The following is a 13674-nucleotide window of genomic DNA, read 5'->3' as shown; positions in this document are numbered from 1 at the left end:
ACTTCTTGGCCTCCAGAATCATATGGGCCAATTCCCCTAATAAATCCTTCTCCTCTCCCTCCCCCCGACCTCCTATTGGTTCTGTCTCTCTGGAGAAGCCTGACTAAAACATCCCCCTTTCACCCTCCTGCCAGCCCCTGGCAACCACCATTCTACTTTCTGTTTGTAGGAGTTTGCTTCTTTCAGATTCCTTATATAAGTAGAATCATGCAGTATGTATACTTTCGTTACTAGCTGTAGTGGATTGAATTATGTCCCCCCCAAACTCACTGAAGCTTGAATTGTGTCTCCCAAATTTTATGTATTAGCAACTTGTCCCCCACTGTGACTGTTAAGAGGGTGGGAAATCCTATTGTGGTGGTTGAAAGGTGGAGCCTTGAAGAGGTGATTAGATGGTAGGACCCTGCAGTAGTGAATGGATTAAAAATAGTGGTCAGGGACATGATTCTGAGGTCTTTAAAAGGGGAGCATGAAAAGTCTGTCTGTCTGTCTGTCTCTCTCTCTGCTCTCTCTGCTTCCACCATCTTGCAATGTTGTGAGAACCCTGGGTCACTGTCACCACCACCAGCTGGACTTTGGGCTTCTGAACCTCAGAAACTGTAAGCAATAAATTTCATTTTCTTTATGAATCACCCAGTTCTGTGTGTTTTAAGCAACAGAAATGGACTAATACACTGGCTAATTTCACTTAAGATAATGTCTTCAAGATTTATCCATGTTGTAGCATATGATAGGATTTCCCTTCTTTTTTAAGGTTGAATAATATTCCATTGTATATATGTACCTATATATATACACATACACCCCCCCCCACACACACACACCCCACACTTTGTTTATTCACTCATCTGTTCATGGACATTTAGGTTTCTTCACCTCTTGACTACTGTGAATAATGCTTCTATGGGCTTCCTGTCAAGAGGGCAGAATATGCAGTCTCCAGTGTCACTCTCTCCCACAAATCAACCAATTTACAAGTATTAAAAAGCAACAACAGCAAATTTGGGGCCGCTAAAGCTCAGGGGAAGAGGAGGAGAGACCTACAAAGTTCACGAAGGAGGGAGAGGACACAATGAGAAAAAGAAAGGATCACTCCCACCATTTTAAGCCCTGGTGGCTTCAAGGCTTCACAGAGCAAGAGCTGGCAAAAGCCACAGCTGTGCCCTTTGTATGAAGTTGCTTGGAAATGGCAGGGAGGAAGAGGGCCATGGAGGCCCCCAGGCCAGCAAGACCACTAACAGGGCTCCCACGGACACACATAGGAGCGAGGAACCACAGCAACTGAAAACAGGAGCCACCCAGAGGCCAATGAGTCATCACAAGGGACAATCACATGCCTGTCCCATGGGAAGTGTTCAGAGTGTGGTGAGTGGGGGAGACAAGCCCACCAGGGGAACACTGGGGCACACCATGGACAGATGATCTGCCCCTCAATCAGCACAGGACCACTCTATGAAGACTGGTCAGGAATGTAGAACTGTAAGGGTACAGCTTGCTTAAAAGACTCAGGCCTAGACCAGAGTTGCCACATAAACCAGGTGCACCAGACCTCACAAGACGCAGAAGTACATACAAGGTCAACAATTAAAACCTGAGCTGCATGAAAAGCCTTCCCCAGGGAATCAGTAGCAAGCAGCAATTTAGCTCAACCACAGGTCTCCAGTGCAGGTTCCCACAGGAAGTTCTCCCATTTTATTTAATTTATTTATTTATTTTTTCCTGTTTTTATTTATTTATTTTTATTTATTTATTTATTTTTTTTTTAATTTTTATTTTGTCGATATACATTGTGGCTGATTATTGCTCCCCATCACCAAAACCTCCCTCCCTTCTCCCTCCCCCTCTCCCCCCCAACAATGTCCTTTCTGTTTGCTTGTCGTATCAACTTCAAGTAGTTGTGGTTGTTATATCTTCTTCCCCCCACCCCCGGTTTTTTTTTTTTTTTGTGTGTGTGTGTGTGTGTGTGTGTGTGTGTGTGTGAATTTATATATTGATTTTTAGCTCCCACCAATAAGTGAGAACATGTGGTATTTCTCTTTCTGTGCCTGACTTGTTTCACTTAATATAATTCACTCAAGGTCCATCCATGTTGTTGCAAATGGCAGTATTTCATTCGTTTTTATAGCTGAGTAGTATTCCATTGTGTAGATGTACCACATTTTCCGTATCCACTCATCTGATGATGGACATTTGGGCTGGTTCCAACTCTTGGCTATTGTAAAGAGTGCTGCGATGAACATTGGGGAACAGGTATACCTTTGACTTGATGATTTCCATTCCTCTGGGTATATTCCCAACAGTGGGATAGCTGGGTCGTATGGTAGATCTATCTGCAATTGTTTGAGGAACCTCCATACCATTTTCCATAGAGGCTGCACCATTTTGCAGTCCCACCAACAATGTATGAGAGTTCCTTTTTCTCCGCAACCTCACCAGCATTTATCATTCAGGGTCTTTTGGATTTTAGCCATCCTAACTGGGGTGAGATGGTATCTCAGTGTGGTTTTGATTTGCATTTCCCGGATGCTGAGTGATGTTGAGCATTTTTTCGTATGTCTGTTGGCCATTTGGATATCTTCCTTAGAGAATGCCTACTTAGCTCTTTTGCCCATTTTTTAATTGGGTTGCTTGTTTTCTTCTTGTAAAGTTGTTTGAGTTCCTTATATATTCTGGATATTAATCCTTTGTCAGATGTATATTTTGCAAATATTTTCTAGTTAGGTATACAGGGAAAATATCTCAACATAATTAAAGCCATATATGCCAAACCCACTGCCAATATCATCCTGAATGGGGAAAAGATGAAAGCTTTTCCTTTAAGAACAGGAACTAGACAAGGATGCCCACTCTCACCACTGCTATTCAACATAGTGTTGGAAGTACTAGCCAGAGCAATCAGAGAAGAGAAGGAAATAAAGGGCATCCAGATTGGAAAAGATGAAGTCAAACTGTCCCTGTTTGCAGATGACATGATCCTATTTATCAAACAGCCTAAAACCTCTACAAAAAAACTCTTGGAATTGATAAATGATTTCAGCAAAGTAGCAGGATACAAAATCAACACCCAAAAATCAGTAGCATTTCTTTTCTCCAATAGTGAACATGCAGAACGAGAAATCAAGAAAGCCTGCCCATTTACAATAGCCACCAAAAAAATAAAATACTTAGGAATTGAGTTAACCAAGGAGGTGAAAAATCTCTATAATGAGAACTACAAACCACTGCTGAGAGAAATTAGAGAGGATACAAGAAGATGGAAAGATATCCCATGCTCTTGGATTGGAAGAATCAACATAGTGAAAATGTCCATACTACCCAAAGTGATATACAAATTCAATGCAATCCCCATCAAAATTCCAAAGACATTTTTCTCAGAAATGGAAAAAACTATCCAGACATTTATATGGAACAATAAAAGACCACACATAGCCAAAGCAATGCTGAGCAAAAAAAATAAAGCTGGAGGCATAACACTACCTGACTTTAAGCTATACTACAAAGCTATAATAACCAAAACAGTATGGTACTGGCATAAAAACAGACACACTGACCAATGGAATAGAATAGAGAATCCAGAAATCAACCCACACACTTACTGCCATCTGATCTTTGACAAAGGCACCAAGCCTATTCACTGGCGAAGGGACTGCCTCTTCAGCAAATGGTGCTGGGATAACTGGATATCCATATGCAGGAGAATGAAACTAGATCCATACCTCTCGCCGTATACTAAAATCAACTCAAAATGGATTAAGGATTTAAATATACACCCTGAAACAATAAAACTTCTTAAAGAAAACATAGGAGAAACACTTCAGGAAATAGGACTGGGCACAGACTTCATGAATATGACCCAAAAGCACGGGCAACCAAAGGAAAAATAAACAAATGGGATTATATCAAACTAAAAAGCTTCTGCACAGCAAAAGAAACAATTAACAGAGTTAAAAGACAACAACAGAGTGGGAGAAAATATTTGCAAAAGTTCTCCCATTTTAGAAGTAAGCAAAGGACAACAAATTAATTCTAGTGCAGAGTTTTAGTGGTAGGAACAGTGAATAGTCCAACACAGAAGTGAAAGAAAAAACAAAATACCGGCAGATAAGAGACAAAATCTAATATTAACTAGTAAAGATCTAACACTACCATAGAACACCTACAAAACTTAGAAGGACCAGGGGCCCCCTGGCCTGGCAAGGGTCTCAGCCATGCCCCCCCATCAAGTGCAACCAGCCTAGTGACGACCACCAAGCTGCTGCCAGAACACCCTGTTCTCCCCTGCTGGAATGGGGGGCATGGCATGCCATGGGCCTTGACCAAGCTCCCCCACTTCCTACTGCTCCCACCCTATTTCCTTTCCCTTTTCCCTCTCCCCAAAAATAATATTAATAAATAAATTTTGAAGAAATTCTTCTATGATGCCATGAATATGAGTGTGCAAATATCTCTTTGAGATCCTATTTTTAATTCTTTTTGATATATACCTAGAAGTGGGATTGCTGGATTATATGGCAATTTTATTTTTAATTTTTTTATAAACTTCCATATTGTTTTTCCTAGCAATGGCACCATTTATATTCTCATCAAAAGAGCACAAATGTTCCAATTTTTCCATGTGCTTCCTTACCAGCACTTGCTGTTTTCTGTTTTTTATTTTGTTTGGTTTGGTTTTGTTTTTTACAGTGGCCACGTGAGGTGAAATCTCATTGTGGATTTTATTTGAATTTTCTTAATGTTAGTGATGTTGAGTGTCTTCTTATATGCTTGTTTTCCTTTTGTATATCTTTGGATAAATGTCCGTTCAAGTCCTTTGCCCATTTTTCAGTTGGATTGTGGTTATTTTGTTGTTGTTGAGTTGTAGGTGCTCTCTAAGTATTCTGGAGATTAAACCCTTATCAGACATATGATTTGCAAAGATTTTTTTCCAGAAGGCTGCCTTTTCACTTTGTTGATTGTTTCTTTTGCTGAGCAGAAGTGTTTTTTGGATCTAGTTTCATTTGTCTATTTTTGATTTTGTTGCCTGTGCTTTTAGTGTCATATACAAGACATAATTGTCAAATACAATGTCAAGAAGATTTTCTCTTACATTTCCTTCTAGGAATTTTATAATTTCAAGACTTATGTTTAGGTCATTTTAACCTATTTTAAGTCAATTTTTGCATATGGTATGAGGTAAGGGTCCAGCTGCATTATTTTGCATGTCAATAGCCAATTTTCACAATACTATTAGTTGAATAGACTGTTCTTTCCACATTGTGTAGCCTTGGCACATTTGCCAAAGATCATTGGACCATTTATGCCAGAGTTGATTTCTTGCCTCTCTATTTGGTTCCATTGGTTTATATATCTGACTTTATACAAGTGACATACTGTTTTAATTATTGTAGTTTCATAATATGTTTTAAAATCAGGAAGTGGGAGGCCTCCAGCTTTTCTTTTGTTTCTCAAGATGGTTTTAGCTATTTAGGGTCTTTTGGGATTTCATATTTATTTCAGATTTTTTTTCCCTATTTTTGCAAAACAATGCCATTGGGATTTTGACAGGAATTACATTGAATCTGTAGATTGCTTTGGGTAGTATAGACATTTTAACAGTAGTAAGTCTTCCAACCCATGAACACAAATGGCTTTCCATTTATTTGTGTCTTTAATTTTTTTTCAGCAATGTTTTATAGTTTTCAGCATACTTCATCTGCAAATAGAGATATTTTTACTTCTTCCTTTTTGATTTGAATGTCTTTTATTTCTTTTTCTTGCCTAATTGCTTTGGCTAGGACTTCCATTACTTGTTGAATAGAAGCACTGAGAGGGGACATCTGTATTAGTCCATTTTCTGTTGCTGATAACAGAACACCTAAAACTGGGTAATTTACAAATTAACAGAGTTTATCTCTTACAGTTTTGGAGGCTAGGAAATCCAAGGTTGAGAAAGAGCATCTGGTGATGGCCTCCTACATGGGACTCTCTAAAGAGACCTGTGGTGATGCAGGATTTCACACAGTGAGGGCTGAGCAAGAGTACACTAATTTGCTTCTTCTTCTCCTTAATAAAACTGCTAGTGCCACTCCCATGATAACCCATTCATCCATTAACCCATGAATAGATGAATCCATTCATAAGCACATAGTCTTCATGGTCCAATCACCTCTTAATGGCCCCACCATTTAAATACCATACTGGGGATTAAGCTGAACATGAGCTTGGCGTGGGGGGTAGGCATTCAAGTTACAGCAGCATCCTTGCCTTGTTCCTGACCTTAGAGAAAAAGCTTTCAGTTTTCATCACTGACTGTGATATTAGGCTGTGGGCTTTTGATACATGACATTTATCATGTTGAGGTAATTTCCTTCTGTTCCTCAGTTGTTGAATTTTTTTTAAGTCATTACAGTGTGTTGAATTTTGTCAAATATGCTTTTTACATCCATTGAAATGTAATGTGGTTTTTTGTCCTTTATTCTGTTAATGTTAATAACAATATTATTCTGTTACTATTACACTGATTTTTAAATGTTGAACCATCCTTGCATTCCAGGGATAATTTTCACTTGGTCATGGTATATAATCTTTTCAATGTGTGGTTATATGTGGTTTACTAGTATTTTATTGAGAATTTTTGCATCAATATATATTAGAGATAGTCTATAGTTTTCTTTCTTTGTAGTGTCTCTGTCTGGTTTTACTATTGCGGTAATGCTAGACTCATAAAGAGAGTTCAGAAGTGTTCACTTCTCTTCAAATTTTTTGGGATAGTTTAGAAGGATTGTTGTTAATTCTTTAAATGTTTGATAGATTTCTCCTGTGAAGCCATCTGGTCTTGGGTTTTTTTTTTTTTGGAGGTTTTTGATTACTGATTCAATCTCATTACTAGGGTTTTTTAAAATTTCTTCATGATTTAGTCTTGGTTGTATGTTTTTAGGAATTTATTCATTTCTTCTAGGTTATCTAATTCATTCACATATAATTGCTATTACTATACTCAAAGTAGTCTCTTATGACCATATTTATTCTTGTGGCATCAGTTATGTCTCTTTCATTTCTGACTCTGTTATTTGCATCTTTTCTTTCTTTTTCTTAGTCTAACTAAGGATTTGTCAATTCTACTCACCTTTTCCAAAATCAACTCAGTTTTATTTTTTATATTGTTTTTCTGTTCTCTATTTTGCTTATTTCCACTTTAATATTCATTATTTCCTTCCTTTTTCTAAGTTTGGATTTATTTTGTTCTTTTTCTGGTTCTTTGAGGTGAAAAATTTTGCTGTTTATTTGAATCTTTCTTCTTTTTTAATGTAGGTATTTACCACTATTACCTTTCTTCTTAGTACTGCTTTTGCTTGATTCCATAAGTTTTGATATGTTATGCTTTCATTTTAATTTTTATCTGTCTCAAGATATTTGCTAATATCCTTCCCTAGAGAGAAGATGCAAATTGGGCTTTTCCTCCCAATCATCAATTGTGCTGCCTTGGGGAAAGGCTGATCCAGTTAAAATAAAATGGCCTTTTTTTGTTTTTTTAACCCATTTCAATGTGGTTGGGCTTGGGTTTGAGCTTACTTGGGGTATTGCAACTTCTTAACTTGTTTCTGGAGTTCACATGAAGACTTTCTGGATTGTATATTGTTGTTAAGTCAGTGTTTCTGTGGTGCAACAAGCCCTGGGGTTTCCTATTTCAACATCTTGCTGATATCACCTCCCATATCTGTTTTTGGTATTTAAGATCAAATTGGCTTCCAGTAGTAAGGTCTACAATTCCTTATCTGAAACCCTCAGGGCCAGGTTTTTTCTTTCATAATTTTAGATTTCATAAAGTATATATACTAAAAAAGTGTTTAATTTTCTCAGGGAGTGTGACATACAACCCTGAAATCAACTCAAATCAACTGAAATCGAATTTCTATAATGATACATGTGCATATCTAAGTAAGTGGAAGATAAAGAGTATAGAGAGATCATGCCAGACTTTTCCATTCTATTTTCTTATGAAAATCCTTTGGTTTTCAAATCATTTCAAAAGTGGAGAGGGAGGATGAGGAACGGTGAATCAGTAGTAGTTTATGTCAGCAAATGGGACAATAATAGAGTGTGCTTAATTTATAAATAACATGTGAACCCAGTGATGATGGTAAGGACTCAAAGGGTGTATTATTTATTGCTTTATTGACTCCAAGCTCAAAATTCACTTTTTGTTTGTTCTGTGAAAATGAACCTGAGCCCTTTAAATATTTTTTTCTTTCCCAGCTGGCTCTAAAGCTTTGCCAGCAGAGGGCACACAGCTTCTCCAGTGCCAGCCTCATTCAGTGCATAACAGCCAGCACTTCGTGTTGGTACTATCTTGGGAGATTTTGTAGCAGAGTGTCTCTGGTGAGATATCTCCCCATGAATAGCTTCACCTGGCATCCCAAAGGACATATTTCTAGCAAGTTCTACTGGGCAGCACTACAATGACTTATTTGCTATAAAATGCACCATAGCTACAGGTTCTAAATGGCAGTCCTGTGGGATTTCTTTCTTAAATGCTCTGTGTCAAACCTAGAGGTAGTGGTTGCTCCTTTTATCTGTTAATTTTGAATTCTTTAAGTTCTCTTTACTTCTTACCAGCCAATGTTTTGTTACTCCAATCCTTTGCTATAGTTAATAATTCTGTATATTAAACGTTCAGTGTCCAAATTTTAGTTTTTCTCTCCTGAATGGATCCAGACTGATAGAGTAGGCTGTCCATACAAATGTTCAGCAATAGTTCAAATAGAGAAAGCTATTGAAAAAATGGAATTACCCACGGCACATATTTAAATCCAAGGAAATAATACTGTAGTTGCGAAAAACTCATTCACATTGAGTTGTAATTAAGCTGTACCAAAATGACGTTTTCTATTAGTGTTGTTAATTTAAATTTATCTTATACAATTAAATTTTTTGGTTATCAATAGTATATGAATTATAAAAATAGAAATTTATTTTATTATTTCTTTTATTAATATTAAAAAGAATTCAGCAATATTGGTTAATCTGTCTGTATATTTTTCCATTTAAAAATGGTTCATATGTGTTATGGGTTGAATTCTGCACCCCCTAAAATTCAAAGGCGAAAGTCCTAGCTCCCAGTACCTCAGAATGTGACCTTATTTGGAAATAGGGTTGTTGCAGTTATAATTAAGGTGAGGTCATAATGGGGTAGAGAAGCCCCTAATTCAATATGTCTTACGTCTTCACACAAGTGGAATTTGGACACAGGCACGCATACAGAAAGAGCATCCAGTAAACATGAAGACAACCACCTACTGGTCAAGAAAGGCGGCGTGGAACAGACCCTGTCCTCAGAGCCCTCAGAAAAAAACAGCCTTGACAACATCTTGATTTCAGAATTCTGTCCTCTAGAATTGTGAGGCAATACTCTTCTGTTGTTTAAGCCACCCAATCTGTGGTACTTTGGTAGAGCAGCCCTAGCAAACTAATATGATATTGACTGAAGTTATAAAAAATATATAGCTTTCTGCTCCTCAGCAAATCTGCTCAATATTCTTGAAACTTTCTAACACAATTAATTGCTTAGTGGAAAGTTTTTTAATACATATTTATTTTTAAACCTTTATTTCTTTTTTTTAATTGTCCCATGAGTCTACTTGTAATATTATCATTTATTCAACTAACAGCTTGAAAGTATCTGATTTAAAATAGTCTTTATGTTGTCACTTCCTTTCCTACCCACATTGCTGTTCATGTAATTTTAGAGAATCAAAAATCTTAGGACCTAATTAACTATTGTAGAGAAAACTGTCAAGGTACAGTATGTATGAATAAGATATGTAACTAGATTATAATGACACTTGAATTAAAAGAATGCAAAGTAAAATGCACTGCGTTCTTTATAACCATAATTGGCGTATACTTACATAATGTGCCCTTCTCTTTTTGTTGTCTTCCTTTTTTCAAAATTGTTTCTACCTGTCTAGGCATTGACGCTTTTCTTCCTTTTTTTCCCCTGTATTTCTCTCATATACGTATAAGCTTCCTGTTCCAATTCACATAAACATTTTTCTTGAAAGATGGTAATTATTTAATTATGTTTTAGCATATTTCTTGCCTATCATTTTTGTCTTAGCATTAAAGAAAAACCACAGGAAGTCAAGAAATCAATACCACCAGAAAGAAAAAATTAGCCTCCGGATTCAATCCTATCCTATAAATTGTATTTGCTTATTTCTATGACTAATGAATGCAGTATGGAAATTATTCACACTCCAGCAGCAACCTGGATGCAAACCCATTTGCAGAAGGCCTTGAATAAGAATAAAATTCAGCATTTGCTAATTTTAAATGCAAATAGTGGAATCTGAGTAGGACAAGAGTGTCAGAGTGGAAAGGCCTGTTTTCAGACATTGCAGAAAGCTGTCATGGTGACTAGGAGATGTAGCAACTTACTTATTTATAAAAATAATTCTGAAAAGAGCGTGAGTCAGGCTCCGGTTTACAATTTTACTCCTGTCAGTGTTAGATGAACAATATATTTTGAAAATCTTAGTTATCAGGACAGAATAGCATTAGAGGAAGAATAGAATATCAGAGAACCATACCTTTACAAAGGTGGAGATACAAAATATATTCATCTGCAGGTTAGTTGAGATTTCAGTAACTGATGATTTTTGAAATATTTTAAAAATTAGAGGCAAGGAGTAATTTTTTAAAGCGTGAAATTAAATGTATATATATATATATGTGTGTGTGTGTGTGTGTGTGTGTGTGTGTGTATATATATATATATATATATATACCCAGTGTGTTCTGATTTTCATTAAATCGTGGATCTTGAGTTTTATAATGATAATTTTACACTTACCTTTCCCCACAGGTGTGTTTTTCTCCAGCACTCCACTTGATTATCATAAACTTAAATAAGTAGCAAAGGCTAGAGAATATATTGAAATTCAGAGAAGAGAGTTAATTGGAAGTCAATTCTAAGTAATATGGCATCATTCTAAAGGTAGAATTTGCTCTCTCTCTGCCTGAATGTATAAGGGTAAAGTATCCCTGAGATTAGTTTGAGACGCCTGGGGTTGAAACCCTGCTCTGAGTGAAGACGTCTCTGCATCTACTGCTGTGAATTCTATAGGGGCCAGACCCTAAAGCCCCAGCGCTCAGCGATTAGGCTTAATTGGCTAGCCAGCCTTCTTTGGGGGATTGTGGAGGTGCCTAATTAGCAGCAAGCAGTTGATTTTCCACCAGAGTGCAATTTCAGTTCCTGCCATATTTAGACGTTGAGTTGGATGAAGGTTTAGAGGTGAATTCCACCCCGCCAAAGGTGTGAATTTTGATGTGGAATGATCCAGTAGCAGGGTACTCTCTCCACAATGGAAGCATTTGCTCTTGTTCTAAAATACACATCTGGTTCCCACTGGAAATCTCATATGGATATTAGCCGGAGAGACTCATGCAAGAGTTTAATCTATGAAAAGTGTTATTATTAGTTGCTTCCCCATCCATGACCCCACTCTCCTAAAGTATAAGACCAAGGAAATAGGCAAGAGAGAAGCTAGTTGAAATTTTTAAGGAACTGGTTACAGAACTTTATTCAAACTTTGACATACATTTTAAAACTAATGGCATATAGAAAATAAAAGGATTACAAAATCAAGGTGCTTTTAACCATGAGAACTATATTTTAACCACTTTTAGGGTTTGTGCTCAGCTTATTCATAGTTTACAGAAAGTAAACAGACACTTCTGGTTTCATTTTGCTGTTTTTTCTGGTTCTGGATTAAACATTACAAGAGCGTTTAAAATGTGTTTACTGTGTATGAAGCAATGTCCTGCTGCTTTGTGAAAGGAAAGTCTCTTGCCCTGGATAAGTTTATAACTTGTATGTAGAAAGGAGGTCAAAGAAATAGAATCTTTTGGTGAACATTCCTATATTTATAAGACTATACATAACCATTTTATTTAACATCTGGAAGCAGATGTTTTGTTCATTTCCAAGGCCTCTCAACACTACTGAGTCTTATCTTTCTAAAAGAAAATTTTGATCTTGTTACTCTGTTACTTAAGCTTCAATAGCTTGCTTCTTACCCTGATACCCAGAGTCTTAGATACTTTTGGGAAAGCTTTATCTGAGTTCTCTCTCTCTGCCCAGAACCTTGATCTAGCCTTCCTTAACTCTGTCCTTTTCTTTTAGTAGAAAATAATCTCTTTCTCTCTGTTGCTGAAGTGTACTTTCCAAGAGGTAGGTATCCTATCCACCCACTCATTTTTGTATATCTAGAAAGTAGCTCATTGCATGCCTCCTAACAAGTGCTCAGTAAGGATTTCTGGAATGTGTGAATATCAATACTTCTATCTGGTGGCACGTCAGCAGGTAAACAAAGCCAAAAGAAGTTCCATTTCTCTTTTGCACGGATGCCTACAATTTTGGCTTATTTTGTGCTGCTTGGGGAGATGAGTGGCAGAATTTGTAGTAGGGATGCCACACCTCCACTTTCAGATTCAGCTGTAGTGAGGAGGGGCCAGTGAATGCTAGTATTGATAGGATAAGACTAAAGCACTCATGTCAGTGTGGAGCTGGCCCGGCACTGGCATTACTTAAATTCATAGTGATTGCTCCTTTTTATTTGCCCCCATGCTTTTCATACCCCATCTCCCTGTCTGGTAGGTGTTTACGATCAGTTTAAGCCTAATGTTTTCTCTCAGGTTTCTTTTGAGGCCCTTCCTGTTCCAAACATACACACACACAATTTTTCTCTCTCTACCCTCCCCCATCTGATACACATATTCATATTCTCAGGGCCTTATTGTGTTCTTGTAATAATTTCCATAAATGTGATCACTGAAAGTAGCATATTATTTAACCCACTGAGAGAAGTCCCTACTTCTTATTCATTTTTCTGTCAATCAAAGTGATGAAACAACCCAACAGTTAGTTATTTGCTTGATTAATTAATGGTTGAAGGGATAATATAGATGGCTGGACAGATGGATGAGTGGATAGATGGACAGATGGATGGATGGATGGATACGTTTATGAAATGAAGCAGTAACTGCCTTTTTCCATTATCTTGTCAACTGGGATTATTCTCATGTTCCAACAATAGATGAGATAGGTGACAGTAAAAACTCTGCAGGGAGGAGATAATAGCAAAATAATAGGCAAAATTAAATACATTAAAAAACAAGTATTGCAAGCACTCTGGTGCTCATTCCTAGATATTTATTGCTGGGAAAATAGAATAGTTTGGTCTGGCTCCCTCACCTCGGAGGAAGTTGGGGGTGGTACAGTGCATTCTTTGTGAATAGGTTGTGTGTGGGTGGAGATAGTGCTCATTGCCTGGCACCGCCACCCTGGCTGGCGTCTGCCTGGGGCATACTCACCATGCACAGCCATGCTCTCAAACCTATGGCTTCCAAGGACCTTTTAGCCAGTTACTTAGCTCATAGACCTGTGTGTGAGGGGTCTGGTGACCCAGCCTGGTGTGTGAGGGGTCTGGTGACCCAGCCTGGTGTGTGAAGGGCTTTTGACCTAGTGTGGACAATGGGCTTGAGGGGTCTGGAAGCTCCAGACCCAGCCCTAGCTTGACAATTGGCCCAGTTGGACGGATTACGGGCAGGTGAAAGAGCTTGACAATTGGCGTAGTCGGTGCAGGATTATCGACATTTATATTATGTAACAATATAGTAAGTTCCTTAAAACAT

This window comes from Cynocephalus volans, chromosome 8 (genome assembly GCF_027409185.1).
Source record: "Cynocephalus volans isolate mCynVol1 chromosome 8, mCynVol1.pri, whole genome shotgun sequence".
In the NCBI taxonomy this organism is placed as follows: domain Eukaryota; kingdom Metazoa; phylum Chordata; class Mammalia; order Dermoptera; family Cynocephalidae; genus Cynocephalus; species Cynocephalus volans.
This window is presented reverse-complemented; position numbering follows the sequence as displayed.